The sequence below is a fragment of the Arachis hypogaea genome, chromosome 17, assembly GCF_003086295.3.
Source record: "Arachis hypogaea cultivar Tifrunner chromosome 17, arahy.Tifrunner.gnm2.J5K5, whole genome shotgun sequence".
NCBI lineage: Eukaryota > Viridiplantae > Streptophyta > Magnoliopsida > Fabales > Fabaceae > Arachis > Arachis hypogaea.
Window position 1 is genome coordinate 93,496,822 of NC_092052.1, and position 7,692 is coordinate 93,504,513.

Here is a 7,692-nt window from a genome sequence, read left to right on the forward strand (position 1 = left end):
TTGCTTCAAGGATTAAATTTTTATTTATTTCAGAGAAGTTATAATAATTCTCTAAATTTCTGTTCCTTGTACATCAACATTCTTTGATTCAAATTTAAATATGCAATATTCATGTCATGTATTCAGAGTCACAGAAAATACCACCACATTTGAATAAATGAGACTACTCTAAAAATTAAACTCAATTTCTCATGGAATACATCACTTCTTTTTCTTTTTCTTTTTAGATTCAAGTTCAGTGAGTGGTACATGAGACAAATTTTTTTTATTTTTAAATTATAAACAAATAACAGAATAAAACTCATTCTAAGAACTGAAAGTACTAAAGATCATGCAGGCAATCAAAGCAACAGAAAACAGAAGACAACAAGATAAGAACGAAAAGGGAAATAGAATGAAAGGAACTCAACCACCTCAATTATGTTGGCGGCCATCTCATTCCTCCGGCTATGCTCCTTAGTGAAGATGATTCACCTCTCTTTGGTCCCATAAAAATAAACAGAAAAGCCATAAGCGAAGCAACAACACCAAACTTAAAGGTTTGCTTGTCTGCAAGCAAAGAAGAACTGAAAATAGAGAGGGACATAAAAAGACACACGAAAAAAAACAAATAGTATGACAAAAGAAGAATAAAAGGACAAAAGAACAAGAGAGAATTAGGATTTGGGAGGGAGAGAGAATGAAAACAGGGTGACGCGCTGGGTAAGTGATACGACGTGATCGACGCGTACACACACAGCGTGCGTACGCGTGGTTGGCCACTTGGTGAGGGTGACGCATACGCGTCAGGGACGCGGACGCGTGGGTTGAGTTGCGCGGCTAGCATAGTACCAGCGCGAGACCAGCATAACTTTTGGCCATGCACCCATTTATGTCGATTTTTCAAGGCACACGTGTGTGCCATGTGCGCTCCCGCGTGGATCGCCGAAAACCAAAGTGACGTGTACGCATCTGGTACGCGTACGCGTGGGTGAGCTGGTATGCGAGGCATAGTTCCTGCACAACTCCAGCGCAACTTTCGGCCTTTTTTTTTCTTTTTTTCCGCAGTATTCGGTTTCTGTTCTAAAATAGCTGCATGATCAGAACACACTTAAAACAAAAGAAAAATAGTAAAAACTCAATAAAAATCAAATAAGTAAGAAAATCACTACTACAAAAAATAACTAAGGATACGAAATTATCGGGTTGCCTCCCGACAAGCGTTTCTTTAATGTCACTAGCTTGACACTTAATTGTTGAATTTTCTTCCTCTTCTTCCAGTTGGTTAAAAGAAATGTCTCCAAGGGGGGAGAGGTGAAAATTAGTGCCCCCTAATATAAATTCCTCCGAACAAGCTTTTTTTTATTGTGATTAACTTGATTCACCTTGCTTGTTGGTGTAGAGGTTGGATTTTTTTTTGACCTTCTCTTTTTCATGGATATTTTCTTCTGTTTCTTGGTCACAATCCCCTTTTTAGTGCTTTCCTTAGTTTCCTTCACTTCTTTGATTTCCAAATTTGGGTGTTGTGTGATGGTTAGAGTGTACCCTTCATTAAGAACTTTCTAAATTGGTGGTTCAATAAACTCACTATCTATGCCAGTCTCTACTTCATTAGAGTGTAGATTTCCATGATTGTTTTCATCTCTTACAACCTCCTTTGTTTGTGCATCTTCCTCCTTTGTTTTAGCATCTTCCTCTTCTTTCCATATGTGAGGGTGAAAAGTTATCTAATTCATTGGAGCATAAACTCTTTTGATTGATTTCCTCACTTTCTTCTATAGGATCTTGCATTATATCTCTTGGGAAGGAATTTGCTTGTTCCTCTTCTTGGGACTTGATAATCAACTGCACATATTTCTCTACATTTTTGGGAGAATATGTTTTCAAGCTGCTGTTCAAGTAAAGAGCTTTTCCAAGTTATACAAGAACTCAATTAGAAAGAGGGTCATACTTCCGTTCCACCCAAATTCATAATATAAAGAACGAAAATAATCCTTGAAATATAAATCAGTACATGAATTAAAATAGAAAAATAATAGTATCAATTCATACAATAGACAAAGCTCCTAACCTTAACAGTGGAGGTTTAGTTGCTCATGGAAAAGAGTGAAAACTAGGATTCTGGTAAACTGTAAATTGGGCTGAGGTGGAATTCTGTTGGAATTCGCCCAGAAGAGAAGGTTTTTTCCCTTTTATATCTAATCCTAATTAATTTAAAATCTATTTTCTAAAACTAATATAACATCTTTTACTATTTTTAAAAATTAAAGTTTAAATCAGAACTAATTATAGCAATCAACATTTTCGGCGTTTTCTGCACGTGTCGCATGTCACGCATACGCGTCAGTCGCGCGTACGCGTCGATGGTCTTCTTCGCGTGTCACGCGTACGCGTCAGGTACGCGCACGCGTCACTGTGCAAATCTCCAAATCATGCGCACGCTTCTCTCCTCGCTGGTCATCTCCTTGAATTCTTGTGCTCCTTCCATTTGTGCAAGATTTCTCTCCTTCCTCTAAGTCATTCCTGCCCTATATAGCCTTTTTCTCTTTTTCTGCAGAAACTCCATCAAATCCAGTCGAATGCTACCTAAAATAAATAGAATTGCACACGACTCAAAGTAGCATCCATAGTGGCTAAAAGATAATTAATTCTTGATTAAACTCAACAAATTAAATGTAAATTCTCTAGGAAAAGATAGGAAAGATGCTCACGCATCATATACTAAAAGAAAATGCAATGCAATAGTAAAAAATACTCCAAATATATACAAGAAACCTACTAAAAGAAAACAAAAAATGAAAGTGCAGAGTGTTTGGGAAAAGCAAGTTTACTCCCCAAAATGACGAATCCTTTCCCACACTTAAGCGTTGCACGGTCCTCCGTGCACGAACACGATCCGGGGAGAATGTCTCTAAGGTGCTCCATCCTCAGCTGACGGATGCGGGAGTTTGGGTTGCATGGAAATTGCCAAGTCCAATGCATGCTCGGCATCTCCATCGTCGGTTTCCTCCTCCTCTCCTGGCTTCTTGCCTTTATGTCTCATCCTTGAAAAGAATGATTAAAGTATGATTAGAACTCATAGGCAAGTAGCATAAGAAGGTAAAGGAGAGAGCAATTCAAGCATCTAATTGAGGAAGTTGTATAGTGGTGTGGTATGATAATAAAAATCGAGCCGTGTGTGTATTCCAATGATGCTCGCGGTTAGAATACACACAACGGCCAGTTAAAATGACATCCACACAATGAAAAAGTAAGCATGAGTTTCTCAACTAAATGGCCTAAGATGCAAGTGATGAATGAGCATCAATTAAACACAAGCAAACTTAGGCAACTACAACAAGAGTGAATTGAATATAGGAATTATTGGATATTGAAGTTGTGCAAGTGAAAGTGCAAAATTGTTATAAAATAGCACAACAAAAAATAACCAATGCAATGATGAAGAGAAATTACCTATTCATCCTTAAGAATAAGGCAATAATCACATGGGAAGGTGCTTGCTACAAAAAGTGACAAGTCTTGATATGAATCAAGTAAAGTCAACTCAAACAACTGCAAAGCATTAACAAGGAGCAAAAACCTTATGATGTGATTATATTGACTTTAAAACCATGATGAACAAGCAATTCCATTCAATTCACTAAATTCAATATGTACTTGTTAAATTTTCACTAAATAAGAGACAAAAAGTCACTTTCTAAATCATTTTGGTGCTAGCAACTCAAGACAATGAACAAGTACATGATTGAAATTCCAATCCAAAATAACATTATAATCATTCAAAAGTGCACAATTCTTAATTAGAACGCTAAACAAGGATATGAATTAAACAAAAAGTTTGTTCAAGCATTTAAATAAACACATGGTCTGCGGTGCACATATTCATTAATTCAACCAAACTTCAAACATCAACAACCCATAAGTCAACAATTGAATACTTGCAATGCAACAAACAAGCAATTAAGCAAAAGTTAAGCTAAATAACCAAAGTTAAATAAAGAAAGTAAACATTAAGCAACCAACTAAGCATAAAAAAGAAGATTAAAATAAGAAAATTGAAAAGATGAAGAATAGAAAAGAAAGGGGTAGGTAACAGTGGAACTTGTGTTAGCCACTGTGAGGCTCACGACGGTGGAACTTCGCCGGAGAAGAGAAGAAAGAAAGAAGAAAAAGAAGAAAGAAAGAAGAAGAAAAGAGGAGAGAGAGACGGTAGTGGTGGTGGTTTCAGCACTGGCGGCGGTCGGACGGCGACGGTGGTGGTCACCAGAAGAAGGGTTGGGTTTGGTTAGAGAGGTAGAAGAAGAAAGAAGGAAAGAAGAAAAGGGGTGAGGAGTGGCGCAACAGGGCACCCTTCCTCATTATTTCCCAGACCGTGACCTGTGCGTACGCACAAAGGTGTATGCATACACACACCAACAAAATCAAGGGGCATTCCTACGCACAGGACGTGCGAGCGCTGCTGGCAGAGGGGGTCCCAAGATGTGTGCGTGCGCACAAGTGTGCGCGCACGCACAGAACACTCTTTTTTTTTTTTGAACAGGGAAAAATGACCATGTGTGCGTACGCTCAAGATAGTGTGCTTGTGCACAGTATGAAAGTGTTGGGGGTGCGCGTGCATAGAAGGTGCGAGCATTGCGAACAGAGCGTGCTACAATAGGTGTGCGCACGCACACTTCTGTGCGCCCGTACAGTTGGGGAAAAACAGGGAAAGTGTGCGTTCGCACGAGGCTGTACGCACGCACAGAACTCTGTTTCTGCAACATTTTTAAAGCCTCTAAGGCACCAACCATGATATCAATCAAGGTTTTTTCAAGACCAAACTACATCATTCATCAAAAATACATGATCAAACATAAAACGCAACTAACTTAAGGCTAGAATGCAATCAAAATATACTAATTAAAGAGACAAAAATTCAATAGACAAAATTAAAAGAAAGAAGGGTTGAAAGGATATTACCATGGTGGGGTGTCTCCCACCTAGCACTTTGGTTTTAAGTCCTCAAGTTGGACTTTTGGTTGGAGCTCACATCACGGCGGCTTGTGCTTCAATCCATCCTTGAGTTGCCAACCATGCTTGCTCTTCAAAAATCCTCCAGGATCCCACACAAAGTACATCAAGCTCTCAAGCAACCTCAAGCAAACGATTTGGATCCAAAATTGATTGTTGTAGAGTTGTATGCCCGGATCCAACACTTTGGTTTCTCAATCATCCTCTTGTTGACTTTCACTTGTACCCTTGGATGAACAACCTTCCCAAGCACCTTTGAAGCACCACTTGAGTGTTGAACTCCTCCAAATTGAACCTTGCACCATTTATGCCTTGAATTTCTTTGACAACCAACACCCATTCCTTCACCATTTAACACCCAAAGAATCACCTTTAGTTGATAATCCGTTTCCAAGAGAGCAAATTGATGCGGGCCTATAAAGCTCATGGAAGATATTGTTACCCACTCAATTTGTCCTTGGGGTGGAATTATCCTATTAAGTTCTTGCACAATTGCTTCCACTTCTTGGGTATCTACCTCTTCCTCACCACCCTTTTCAAGCCCTTCCCTTTCTCTCTCAAAATCAAGAGAAAATGGATCTTCTAGATCATTAAGAGGGTTGACCAAGGTGGACAAAAATCATTGATGACGCAATCCACTTCTTGATCAAACTCTCTCAATTCTCCATTCACCTCTTTCGTTTCACAAGTTCTACCTTTCTCCTCTTGTTGCAATTCTTGTCCTAACTCTTCTACCTTCCCTTGAGGCTCCATTTTCTCCTCCTTACTACACTCCATACTTGATCCTCCACCTTTCTCGAGGGGGATGTCTTGAGTTCTTAAGTGTAGTAGAGTCAAGCGGTTCACCGCTTCGGCTATGATAGCCGTAAATTCCCTTTGCTTCCTTCGGAACCCTTCTTACTCTTGGAAGAATGCTTGAAGGTCTTGTTGTTCTTGGGCCAAGGGTTGGAGAACTTCACATTTTGGTGGAATGGAGGGTTCAAAGGTTGGGAGGAAGGTTGTATATGTGGGAGGTGTGTCATGTGGGTAGGGATATTGAGGTGGTGTATAAGGGTGTGGTGGTTCATATGGTTGGTAACAAGGTGTATAAACATTTTGATCCCATGGAGGTGTATGGTGTGGTGCTTGAAGGCTTGGTGGTTGAGGGTTAGGTAGGGGGTATCTTTCATATCTTTGGATTTGGTATTCACATAGGGGAGGGGTTGGCTCGTTGTAGTATGAGGGAGGTGTTTGCCATGAGTGTTGTTCATATGCAATTGGTTCTTCCCTAAATTGGTTCTCCCACTCCATGAAGAAATTCCAATTTGAATTCATCATGTCCTATAAAATACTTACAACCAAGCTCCAAGAAACAAGGGTGATAGCTCATATAGAAAGTAGGAAATAAAAATAAAAAACATTAGCAAACAAGAAAAACAAACACCTAAGTATAAACAAAAATAACCAAACAACCAAAAAGTAAGATATTTACACTATCAACATATTTACAACAACCAAAAGTTAGCACTCAATTGCATCCCCGGCAACGGCGCCAAATTTAATAGATGAGATTTTACTTGTGTGTTTGGAATCACTCAAGACAAGCATCAATTCGTTAGTAGGTATAGACCAATCCGGCAATTTAAATCCCAAACATCAAAGTTTAAAATTTCTAATTAACCGAGAGTAATCAAACCTCGGGTCGTCTTCCCTAGGAACTAATACCAACAAATGCACAATTTTGGTTGTGAGAATCAAAGGGGTTTTTTCAATAATAAGGAAGCAACAAATAAAGAGATAAAAGAACTAAACAAAATTGCAATTAATAATAACTAATAAAGGAATAAAAGAACTATGTATGTAATATAAACAACTAAGGCTAAAAAGTAATGGAAAAGTGGTTCAAAACATAAATAAAATCTTGACTTGGGATGAGTTATGGAATCCCTTCCTTGCCATAACCACAACTATGATAATTATGATGGATTAATCCCACTAAGTCAACCCTCACATCGGAGACTAAGTTAAATAAGCATAAGTATTCTTAACCCACAAATCCTAGCTTGCTTGCTAATTACCTTAGCAACAAATTAACGTTAGTGGGAACAAGAACAATTAACAACCCAAGAATTATCACTAAATGTTGGACATTATGGCCCTAGTAATCCATACACTCATTTCCCCAAGCCAAGGGATGGAAATCTACCTGGTGCACGGAATGGTGATCACACTTTTCACAACTCTGATACAACTAACCAGCAAGTGCACTGGGTCGTCCAAGTAATAAAACCTTATGCGAGTAAGGGTCGATCCCACAGAGATTGTCGGCTTGAAGCAAGCTATGGTCATCCTGTAAATCTTTAGTGATAATGCGAAATTGTTACTCTGAGGTTGTAAAATTTGTTGTTCGTTCTCTCCCTGGCAATGGCTCCAAAAACTGGTGCACAATACCATGGTCCAAACATAACTTCACAACTTCGCACAACTAACCAGCAAGTGCACTGGGTCGTCCAAGTAGTAAAACCTTACGTGAGTAAGGGTCGATCCCACGGAGATTGTTGGTATGAAGCAAGCTACGGTCACCTTGTAAATCTCAGTCAGGCAGATATCAAATGGTTATAGTATTTTCGAATAATAATAATAAATAAACAGAAAATAAAGATAGAAATACTTATGTAATTCATTGGTGAGAATTTCAGATAAGCGTATAGAGATGCATTCGTT